This window comes from Myotis myotis, unplaced genomic scaffold (genome assembly GCF_014108235.1).
Source record: "Myotis myotis isolate mMyoMyo1 unplaced genomic scaffold, mMyoMyo1.p scaffold_m19_p_3, whole genome shotgun sequence".
Taxonomy (NCBI): domain Eukaryota; kingdom Metazoa; phylum Chordata; class Mammalia; order Chiroptera; family Vespertilionidae; genus Myotis; species Myotis myotis.
The window spans coordinates 191,527,931-191,540,327 of record NW_023416335.1 but is presented as its reverse complement, the minus strand read 5'-3'; the positions used below and the strand labels follow the sequence as shown (position 1 = coordinate 191,540,327).

General features: G+C 48.6%; 1 pseudogene; it reads right to left on the bottom strand.

Moving 5' to 3' along the window:
• Positions 1-10,963: 10,963 nt before the first annotated feature.
• Positions 10,964-11,930, bottom strand: LOC118650734 (annotated as a pseudogene).
• Between the last annotated feature and the right edge of the window lie 467 nt (positions 11,931-12,397).

Genomic DNA, 12,397 nt, shown 5'->3' with positions numbered 1-12,397 from the left:
CAGGGGTTAGATGATCTGAACAGTAGATTAGGTTGCTGCTGGGTCTGGCTGATCGGAATTGAGCGAGACAGGCTAGACATGCCCTGGAGCCCTCCTGCAGTCCCTCCCTGGATGGCCAACCTCCCCGGCCCTGATAGTTCACCACCTGGCCTGTAGGACCCCTCGGGGGATGTTGGAGAGCCGGTTTCAGCCCTATCCCGCAGGCCAGGCCTAGGGACCCCAGTGGTGCATGAATTCGTGCACTGGGCCCTCTAGTCTATCTATATAAAAGCCTAATATGCAAAGTGTCCCCTCAGGAGTTCGACGGACTGGGAGTTCGATCACTCACTATGACGTGCGCTGATCACCAGGGGGCAGTGCAGAACGAAGGAAGTCCCTGGCCAGGAGCCAAAAGGTCACAATCGGCCCTGATTGCTGGCCAAGCCGAGGGACCCTACTTATGCACTGATTTCGTGCACCGGTTCTCTAGTTTATATATAAAAAGCTAAGGGACCGACCATCTGTCCATCCAACTGTCCGACCGACTGGCTGGCCAGTACATATGATACACACTGGCAATTTAAAAATGTTGACTCATGCATGCATGATAGATATAAAGTTCTTGCTGACGCCAATCACACATGACACCAGAATGTATCTGAAGACCAACTATTAGCACAACATACCTCTGAAGCTGAAAGAAAGTGGTGGCTTCGGATGGATGTATGGTCACTTAGCCTTTTACATATAGAGATATTATATATACTATTTTGACATGTAATTTTTTGTAGTAACGTAATTACTGCACGAATCTTTCTTCTAATTAATTCCCTTTCAATGTGCACGAATCCGTGCACTGGGCCACTAGCAAATAATAAAAGCATAGCGGCCATTTGCTGACAGCGGTTTCTCACGTACTCTACATACCGGGAAGAACCTCAGACTGAACTCGTAACTTCCTACCTATGCCCTGCTTGTTTATGTAGTCTGAGCCAACAGCTGCAAGCAAACTCTGGTGTGGTCTTTCTAGAGGACAGAGAAGGTTATTACCAGAATCCGTGTCTCCCTGGCTGTATCTCTTCTTGCTCAAATAAATGTTTTTTATTCTTTATTACAGCCTAAAATTAATTTTAGTTTACAAAGAAAGCAGCTGAGAAGTTGTCCCAACTCATGTAAGGGTCTGAATTCTTTGAAATGTGGGGCTCTTTTCCAGACATCAAGAACTGCTGATGTGAGGGAAGGCAGGGGAGGGTGGGGAGAAGAGGGAGAGAGATCATCCAAAGGACTTGTATGCATGCATATAAGCATAACCAATGGACACAGACACTAGGCGGGCGAGGACACAAGCGGGGTGGGGGGTGGGGGGTAATGGGGGGATAGGGACACATATGTAATACCTTAACCAATAAAAAAAAAACTAAAAAAGAAGAACTGCTGATGGTTCAAAGGAATAGTTTAATTAAATGAAAGAAAAGGAGAAACCAATTTATCAAACAATTTGCTCATAATGGTTACAATTCCACTTATAAGTTGTTAAAGCAAATTAACATCACAATTTATAAAACACATGGTTAACTAATATAAATTTCTTTTTTTAAATCCTCACCCAAGGATACATTTTGAGAGTATTATTATTGATTTTAGAGAGGGGAAATAGAGAGAAACATTGATCAGTTGCCTCCTATATTCCTCCCAGACTGAGATGGAACACAAAACCTTTCAGTGTATGGGAGAATGCTCCAATCCACTTAGTCACACCAGGCAGGGCCAATGTAAATTTCTTTTATTTTTTTTAAAATATATTTTTATTTATTTCAGAGAGGAAGGGAAACAGAGATCGAAACATTATTGATCCACTGCCTCCTGCACACCCCCTATTGGGGATTGAGCTTGCAACCGGGGCATGTGCCCTTAACCAGAATTGAATTGAGGACTCTTCAGTCCTCAGGCTGACACTCTATCCACTGAGCCAAACCAGCTAGGGTGGGCTCTTTTTATTTTTAATATGTTTTTATTAATTTTAGAGAGAAGAAGGAAATGGGGAAGAAACATCAATGTGAGAAACATCCATTGGTTGCCTCCCCTCAGAGAGCCTCAACCAGGGATTGAACCCACAACCTGGTACAAGTCCTAACTGGGAATTGTACTGGTTACTTTTTGGTGCACAGGAGGACTCTCACCCAACTGAGCCACACTGGCCATGGTTAATATCAGTTCCTTGAACTCTGCATCAGTTACTCTTTGAGCGAGGATGTTAGTGATGTGATTTTAATTTTTTGAGATATAATTGACATAGCATTATGTAAGTTTAATATATACAATGCAATATGCTGATACATTTATATATTGCAACATGATTACTTCTGTAGCATTAGCTGCTAATAACTCTATCACATCACGTAACTTATTTATTTTAAATATATATTTTTATTGATTTCAGAGAGGAAGGAAGAGGGAGAGAGAAATAGAAACATCAATGATGAGAGAGAATCATTGATTGGCTGCCTCCTACATGTCCTCTACTTAGGGATTGAGCCCATACCCGGGCATGTGCCATGACTGGTAATCAAATCAAGACCTAGTTCATAGGTTGATGCTCAACCACTGAGCCACACCGGTTGGGCATGTTATTTATTTTTAACTAGGGGCCCGGTGCACAAAATTCGTGCACTGGGTGTTTGGGGGGGTGGGGGGAGAGTGTCCCTCAGCCCAGCCTGCCCCCTCTCACATACTGGGAGCCCTCAGGCGTTGACCCCCATCACCCTCCGATCGCCTGATCGGCCCCTTGCCCAGGCCTGATGCCTCCGCCAGAGGTGTCAGGCTTGGACAGGGGACCCCCATCTCGCTCCGATCACTGGCTCTGGCCCCCGCCCAGGCCTGAGGCCTCTGGCCCAGGAATCATGCCTGGGCAGGGGACCCCCATCTCCCTCTGATCGCTTGCTCCACCCCCCGCCCAAGCCTGACGCCTCTGACCCAGGCTTCAGGCCTGGGCAAGGGGACCATCATATCCCCCCAATCCCCGGCTCTGCCCCCCACTCAGGCCTGATGCCTCAGCTAGAGGAGTTGACCCTCATCACCCTCCGATCACCAATCACCGGATCGGCCCCTTGACCAGGTCTGAGGCCTCCGGCAGAGGTGTCAGGCCTGGGCAGGGGACCCCCAGCTCCCCACGGTTGCAGGCTCTGCCCCTGCCCAGGCCTAACACCTCTGGCCTAGGCGTCCGGCCCAGGCAGTGGGGACCTGCAGTGGCAGCGGGGGGCGCCGCGATCGTGGGCTTCGCTTTAGGCCCAGGCAAGGGACCCCTAGCTCCTGGGACTGCCAGCTTCGACCGTGCCCAGCTCCCATCGCTGGCTCCACCCCTACTTCCTGCTATCACTGGCCAGGGCGGCAAAGACACCTGATTCCCCAGCTCTTAGCTCCCCCCTGGGTTTCAGATCACTGTCAGTGGCAGAGGGCTTCTTCCTGCTTTCCCTTTCGCCTCCCTGCATTCTGCCTACATATGCGAATTAGCCGCCATCTTGTTGGCAGTTAACTGCCAATCTTAGTTGGCAGTTAATTTGCATATAGCCCTGATTAGCCAATGAAAACGGTATCGCCGTACGCCAATTACCATTTTTCTCTTTTATTAGTGTAGATTAAGATCTGGTCTGTTAGTTGCAATAGCATGGATGGACCCAGAAGTGTGGGGGTTCAGAACCAGCCACACAAGATGTGCCTCAGTGGTATATAGATTACTTTGAGCTAAAGGCAATGTTAGCTTCAGCCTCAAGTGAAACTTCTGCCCTTCTCTTTAATGACTGGAAGAACTTGAATCAGAGGTCTTGTCCATAATAAGAAAGTATCAGAGATAACCTCTTTTGGCCTATCTATAGGGCAGGACAAACTCCTATTTACTAAAGGTCTACTTTTCTTATCCACAATGACTCTTTGAAGCCCTCAAGATGTGTTATCTCACCCCCAGCTCAGAATGCTTCTATATATTAGTATCTTGATCCCCTTTCTGTCTCTGAACCTCTCCTGCATGTGAGTCTCTGACTCTCTTATGTATACAGTGTTCCCATGCATACGTATGTATTAAATTTGTTTATTTTCTATTGCTAATCTCTTCATTGTCTATTTGATTTACTAGACCAGCCAAAAGAACCTTCTCTTACAGAGAAAAGTTTGTCCCTCCTCCCCAAGGGTATTATGCTAAGTGAAATAAGTCAGACAGAGAAAAAGACAAATACCATATGAGTTCACTTATTTTTTATTTTTATGTTTTTTAATCCTCACCTGTGAATATTTTTTTTCATTGATTTTTAGAGAGAGTGGAAGGGAGAGGGGGAGACAGAGAGAAACACTGATGTGAGAGAGATACATCCATTGGTTGCCTTCTGCATGCCCCCGACCAGGGCCAGGAGCCTGCAATGTAGGCACATGCCCTTGACTGGAATCGAACCCGGGACCCTTCAGTCCTCAGGCTGACTGGCCCATATAAGTTCACTTATATGTGGAATCTAAAGAACAAAATAAATGAACAAACAAAACAAAAGCAAGCTCATAGATACAAAGAACTAACAGGATTGTCAGATAGGAGGAGAGTTGGGGAGTAGGCGAAAAAGGTGAAGAGATTAAGAAATACAAATTGCCTACAACAACCAAGGCATAGCTACAACAAGACTGTGCACAAAGCCCACGAGGGGGTGCACCAAGAGTGTCCACCTCAGGTAACTGGGGAGGCTGAGCCACTGGGCCCTACAGGACACCTAGCACACAAAGCCACTTTATCAACACAGGGAAGCAGCCAAAATGCGGAGACAAAGAAACAGGTCACAAATGGCAGAAATGGAGGAAAGCAAACGACTGGATATAGAGTTCAAGGCCACGTTTATAAGGTTTTTCAAGAATTTTATGGAAACCGCCGATAAATTTAATGAGTCCCTCAATAAGTATAGTGAGACCATGGAGGACATGAAAAAGGACCAACTAGAAATTAAGCATACACTGACTGAAATAAAGAATAATCTACGGAGATCCAACAGCAGACAAGAGGATCCCAAGAATCAAGTCAAAGATTTGAAATACAAAGAAACAAAAAATACCCAACTGAAAAAGAAAAAAGAAAAGAGATTCCAAAAATATGAAGATAGTGTAAGGAGCCTCTGGGACAGCTTCAAGCGTACCAACATCAGAATTATAGGGGTACCAGAAGAAGAGAGAGGGCAAGATATTGAAAACCTATTTGAAGAAATAATGACAGAAAACTTCCCCCACCTGGTCAAAGAAATAGACTTCCAAGTCCAGGAAGCGCAGAGAACCCCAAACAAAAGGAATCCAAAGAGGACCACACCAAGACACATCATAATTAAAATGCCAAGAGCAAAAGACAAAGAGAGAATCTTAAAAGCAGCAAGAGAAAGACAGTCAGTTACCTACAAGGGAGTACCCATACGACTGTCAGCTGATTTCTCAACAGAAACCATGCAGGCCAGAAGGGAGTGGCAAGAAATATTCAAAGTGATGAATAGCATGAACCTGCAACCAAGGTTACTTTATCCAGCAAAGCTATCATTCAGAATAGAAGGTCAGAGAAAGAGCTTCACGGATAAGAAAAAGCTGAAGGAGTTCATCACCACCAAACCAGCATTATATGAAATGCTGAAAGGTATTCTTTAAGAAGAGGAAGAAGAAAAAGGAACTCTTACCATTTGCCACAGCATGGATGGAACTGGAGAGCGGATAAATACCACATGATCTCACTCATTTGTGGAATATAATGAACAACATAACCTGATGAACAAGGACTGATCCAGAGACGGAGAGGCATTGATTGGACTGTCGGGCTTTGGAGGGAGGGTAGGGGAGGGTGGGGGTAAGGGGGAAAGATCAACCAAAGGACTTACATGCAGGCATATAGGCCTAACCAATGGACACGGACAACGGGGGAGGGGGGGGTAGAGGGAAACATGGGGACAAGGACACATATGTAATATCTTAATCAATAAAAATATATTTAAAAAAAATACAAATTGGTAGTTACAAAATAGTCACTGGGATATAAAGTACAACATAGGAAATAGTCACTAATCCTATATAATAAAAGCCCAGCGACCAAATGGCAGAACTACCAGTTGACTAGTCACTATGATGTGCACTGACCACCAGGGGGCAGTTCCTGCATTAAGCGTCTGCCCCCTGGTGGTCAGTGCACTCCCACAGTGGGAGAGCTGCTCTGCTGAGCAGGATGAGTGGTCCTCCCACAGAGGGCCAATCCCTGCAGGCCACGCCCCCCCATCAGTGCACGAATCTGTGCACTGGGCCTCTAGTATTATAACTGGGTGGGACCAAGTGGGTACTAGATTTTCTGGAGATCACTTTGTAAATTATATAAATGTCTAACCACTATGCATACACCTAAAACTAATTACATATATATATATATATATATATATATATATATATATATATATATAGCTAGTATGCAAAGTGTCCCCTCAGGAGTTCAACCAGGAGACCAGGATTTCAATTGCTTGCTATGATGTGTGCTGACCACCAGGGGTGGCACAAAACATGGCGGGTGACCAGTGGCAGCAGGGTGCTGAGGGAGCAAAGGAAGGAGGAGGCGGGGAGGCGAGGAACCTGATCGGCCTTGATCGCCAGCCAGGCCTAGGGACCCTACCCGTGCACCAGGTAGTATAAAATAATATTGAATGTCAATTGTAGTTGAAAAAAACCCACTCTCTGGTAGCAACTTTGAGTCTCTATTCTGTGCATTAGATCTTCAGAATTTATTTATCTACTAGTTGCACATGATTTGCTCTTAGTGCCTTAATGCTTATTGATTTCAGAGAGGAAAGGAAAGACAGAAACATCGATTTGAGAAACACATCCATTGGTTGCCTCTGGTCAGAGAGGAACTTGCAACTGCAGTACATGTTCTACCCGGAATCGAACCCGGGACCTTTGTCCGCAGGCTGATGCTCTATCCAACTAGGCACAGTGATGGCGAACCTATGACATGCGTGTCAGAGGTGACACGCAAACTCATTTTTTTGGTTGATTTTTCTTTGTTAAATGGCATTTAAATATATAAAATAAAATCAAAAATATAAATCTTTGTTTTACTATGGTTGCAAAGATCAAAAAATTTCTATATGTGACACGGCACCAGAGTTAAGTTAGGGTTTTTCAAAATGCTGACATGCCGAGCTCAAAAAGCTGCATCACTGCACTAGGGCATGAAATTAAAATTTTTTAACTAAAAGCATTTTATGGCAGATAGTCACATCCTAGGCTAGAATCTTCCCTGACAAAAGTCAATCTTTACCTTAACTAAGCCTTTCTGTGTCTTTTGCATCTACAATAGCCTTCCTTTGGAATGTCAGGGCAACTCCTTTTTTCAAACCCCTTAGGGCAATGCACCAAGGCGGAGACCATTAATCCTCTCATTGTTATTCTTATCACGCTAATTGTTGACTGTTAACCATCCAGTACCCACCTACGTCTGTCATTTTCGTTTTCATCCAATCCTAGAGGTTTCCCCTCTTTGCTTTCTCCCATCTTCCTAATCTATCACCAATGCAATATATAAAATAAGGTTTATAACGGCCATTCTCTTTGAGATTTTGCTTCCCTGTATAGTCGACAACAGTTTGGCTCAAATAATCCCAACAATTCTTTACAGGTTTTGAACCTTTTTTACAAAGGGAGATCCAGATTATTTGTATTAATCCAGCCCTTGAAGGAGGAATATAATGAAGCAAAAACTCCTCAAACCAGAAGAGAAAGGACTGTAGCTGTCCCCAGTGACAAAACAGGAAGGCAAAAAGGGAAATCGCTAAGTGTGAAAACTGTCAACTGCGCACAGAAGGTGGAGCCCCAAGACTCATCTCGGGGACCCGGGAGTCAGAATCCACTTTGGATAGACTGGACTAGGAGCCTGCACTGGTTTCCTATCAGCGTTTTCCCATTTAAAAAAAAAAAAAAAAAAAGGTCAGTGCTGGAAGAAAATAACAGAAGACAAGGAAGTTTTAAAGCTGTAGTTGAAGCTAAACGTAATAACTTTTCACTAACCTCTGAGAAGGACTTTCTAGCAAATTTACCCTCCAGGAATGTTAATCAGTGAAGTGGCTTCATCTGCCTGAGGCTTTAAACCAGAGGATGTACCTTTAAAATTCTAACCTGCCCCAGAGTTGTGATCTAGGACCTCAGGGATCTTGGCTGCACTTTCTCTCTTATCAGCTGACCCCACCTTTTCTCTCCAGGTGTCTTTTTTTTCTTCTTCTTCATTTAACAAGTATTTATTGAATGCTCTCCAGGTGTCTTCTTTAGATGAGAAATCTTTTCACCCCAGGTACCTGGTTGGCTTCAGGTCTGGGGAGAGATTCGCAGGCAAAAATCCAAGTTTTGATCTCAACGAGCATGCATTCTGGTGGGAACAGACGACAACAAATCATAGATCCAAAATACAGGGTCTGTTAGTGAAAAGTATTCCAAAGAGGGAAAGCCTGGGAAGGGAGACAGGAGGCCCTCGTTTTGGAACATTGTCCAGACCCCGGGTTAATGAATCATAGGAGGCGTACCCTCCACTGCTCTCTGACCGCGTCTGGCGGGGCGGCCCCAGGGGGCCTGGGACACTCCGCCCCGGCGGGTCCACTTGCCCTGGATGCCCTTCGCGGGGGCCGCCCGCCGAGCCTGGAGCTGTCCCAGCAGGAGGTTCCCCAGCCTTCCAGGGCCTTTCCTCATTGCCGCCCGTGAAGCCCGACAGGCAAGGTGGGGCGAGCCGCGTGTGGGCAGCTCCGTCTCCCCCGCCCCCCCCTCCTCCCTCCCCCCCACCCCCGTCTAAAGTTGCCTTCCTTTCTGGGGATCCACCCTAGTTCTTGACATTCCACAATGAAGACTCAATATTCCCAGGGGTGGAATCTTGCCTCTATTGTGAATGATTTAACGTCCTAGCGGAAAACATGGAATGACTTTGCAATATGACAGCCCGCTAGAGAGCAGCGTGCAGGTCAGGGTTCATGGGCAGAGGGCAGTGTGAGGGACAGATTTCTGTTTTCGGTGTGAGTAGAGCTAGCTGGAGTCATAGATGAACTGGTTAACTAGTCAGTGAGGTTTATCAGAACAGAGTAGCGAATACTGTCAGCATGCGCAGTGTGGTGTGGGATGAGATTTCAGGAAAGACTGGTTTCTTCCTCTAGTTGTGGGGTGCCACGGGACCCACAGCAATGCTGTTAGGGCACCAAGTGGCTCTGGGGATCCAGTGCAGAGATGAGAGGCAAGCCGGGTGCCTGTCGTTTCCCTCACTTACTGCCCTGCCTTCGCTTTTGGAGAATCTACAGTTTAGCCTGTGGACAAAAAAAAACAGGGGTTCTGTTATAGGCGCTGGTGCCACACCAGACCTGGGGTCAGCAATCTGGTACTGGGGTTCTGGCTAAGAAAAGAATTCAGGGCCAAACTCAAAGTCGCTAGAGACTTATTAGGCAAGTAAAGAGAAAGTACACCGGGAGATTAATGTCCAGCGGGCGGCTCAAGGAGCTGCCCTGGAGAGAGGGCTAAGGGCTCCTTTTAACCCCTCGGAGGGAGGAGGGTAACGGCTTTCTCCTTCAGACTGACACATCGGGGTCTGTCCACTCATCTTCTGTTCTTGATGGGCGTGAGATGGGGCTTTCCTCCAGCCCCCTTGTCTTTAGGGCATGGGAGGGGGGCCTATCACATGGTTTCACCACATGCCAGGGGAGAAAAGGTCAGGAGAATCCCACCTGTGTGACGGGAAGAGAGGGTGCAGAGGAGGGTCTTAGGGGCGAGATCCTGATTAACAATACTTCTCTCCAATACTTGTTCTACCAGTTTTTTCCATTGCTAGGTGTTCGGGGCATTCTGCCCTGGAGACCTTCTGTAACTGGCCCATGGTCCTTGTTCTGCCCGTGTCTGTCTAACTGCCCACCATAGTTCTATGGAAAGTAGTGTCACGGGCTGATCATACATTCCTAGCTGGGCAGGCCATGGTGGAGAGCCACCCACCCCCGCCTGTAACTTTTTTAGTGAAAGGGTTTAAGCTGGCCTTGTCCATTATTCTTCCAAGTCTAGGTTAACACACCTTAGAAACACCAAAACTAATCTCCCTCAAAGTGGGTATTAGCCCTCAAGAGAGCACAAAGTCTTGTAAACTATCCTATAATCCAGTCCTCACCTTGCTTTTCCCCACCTACAGGTAATCTTCCTTATGTTCCCGCCTTAATTTCAAATACGTCAAAGAAGCTGCAAAACTGTTATTCTCTGGAGCATTTGAGATCTTGCTCCCAAGCATATGTTGTCAGTTTGGCTCAAATAAACTTTTTCTTTGTTTCTTTTTTTACCATTTAAAATTATTATTATTATTATTTTACAAAGCACAGTGTTTACTAAAGGCACAAAGTGGGGAGACTGGAGGGGAGCTGCTCTTCCAGCAGAGACCCCACACTAGCCTGAACCCGGCACCCTCTGCCGGCCACCCCCACCCTCACACCGCCTGGTGGAGAGCTGTTAGCACCAAAGGGGGGCTGGGGGCGCCCCACCTGTGTGAAGGGGGCGGCCAGGCTGGAGGATGAGCTTGTTGCCATCTGAGTTCCAGAAAAGAAGGTTTGGGCTGCCCCTGGACCAGTCACTGCTTCAGAGAAGGAACTTGCTGAACCCCCTGCTCCATTGAGTCTTTCACTGGTTGGGGTGGGAGCTCAGGCTCAGAAGACAGGACCCTCCAGGGCCTCCTCTCACCTCCAGCACACCCCCTGGGGCCAGGTTCACGACCTCCTCCTGCTCAGCCCATTAGAGGGATGCTCCCCCCGCCCCCCCCCCAGGAGTGGAGTACTGAGCTGGGTGGGGGCTTCTCCGGACCCCACAGGCTGCCAAGCGGGCACTAAGTCCAAACAAGGGGCCAAAGGGAGGAGTGAGGCAGGGCAGGTGGCTACTTAACATGCAAGTGCAGCCTGAAGGGGGGAGGGAGGCGGGCCTGCCCGTCCCAGGGTCACAGCACATCGCCCTCTTCCATGCTGAAGCTGCTCCTGCAGCCGCTGGCCTTGGAGGCCTCGAGGGACATGGTGGAGAAGAGGGGGTCGGAGGCCAGTGGCAGCAGGGAGTTGTCCAGGAGCATGAGGTCCAGGTACTTCTTGGGCAGGTTGGGGAACAGGGAGCCGTGATCTTGCCCCATCAGTTCAGGGTAGCCGGGGGGGGGGGGGGGCTTTGTCGCCCCCACCCCCGAAGCTCAGGCTGTGACTTAAGTCCAGATGGTGGAATGGGGATGGTGGCTGGGGTGGCTGGGCCAGCGGGGGCAGCGGGGCCTGGGGTGGCAGAGCCAGCAGTGACTCAGGGTCGGGGAGATTGGCCCCCAATAGCAAGGCCTCCCCCGGGCCCTCCTCATTAGGCAGCCCCTGCTTTACCACCTGCTGGGCCCGCTCGGCCATGTTCATGCCGGACGGACGGGGAGGTGGTGGGGAGGCCATGCACTCGAGCCTGCATCTCCAGCTCCTGGATTCGCAGCCAGAGCTGCTTATTGGTCACCTCTAGGCGTCGAGAGTGGTTCTCAAGCTCCCGGGACTTCTGCATTTCCTTCTGCATCCTCCGGATGTGATCAACAGAGGCCTTGAGGATGGTGCCCTTGTTCTAGTGCACGTCCAGGTCACTGGCCTTGGGGACCAGCATTCCCAACTCCTTGATGCAGTCATTAACCTCCGTCTCCTTTCAATTAGGTTGTGATTGTCCTTCTTCTGCCGCTCCTTGGCCAGGGCCCGGCTCTGAGCATCTGTAAGCTCACGCTTCTGGGTCAGGTCAGCTGGGCAGAAGCTGCTGGTGACACCCACCAGGGAATCTGTGACGTGAGGGTCACCACTGTACACATTCAGGTGGCTGCTGGACAGCGGTAGCTGGGGGGTGAGGTGGAGAGGGAGGCCCGGTGAGCAGCCCCCTCTCCGTGAGGGGTTCTCCCTAGGGCCCATTGCTCTAAGGGGCCTGCTGCCAGCACCAGCAGGGTAGGAATTCACTCGGGCTCTCTCCAGCCAGCAATTCCACCTCAGAGTCTGCAGAGTCCAGGGCTGACCAAGCCACAGGCCCCAAGAGTTCAGCCTCCCCGCGGAGCCTCGAGGAGGCAGTGAGCAGCCAGGTACAAGTTTGGGAGAGGATCTGCTCCCCAGGCTTTAGGAGGTCCCGGGGCGGGGCAGCTAATCTACTCCGAAGTTTTTGGAATGCTTCCTGGAGGGCTTGGAACTGAAGTCCTGAGCAGAACTGAGAGGAGGGTCCTACAGGGGCGGATGGAGGCTGCCTGCAGGAGTGCAGTGACCCAGGGCCGGGCAGGAGGTGAGGCTGAATCCTGGTACCCTGGGCTCAACTTGCAAAGACCTGGGATTTGGGGATGGGCAGCCAGTGGGGGTGTAAGCAAGTGCCTGGCAGGAGCAAATTTGGGCTT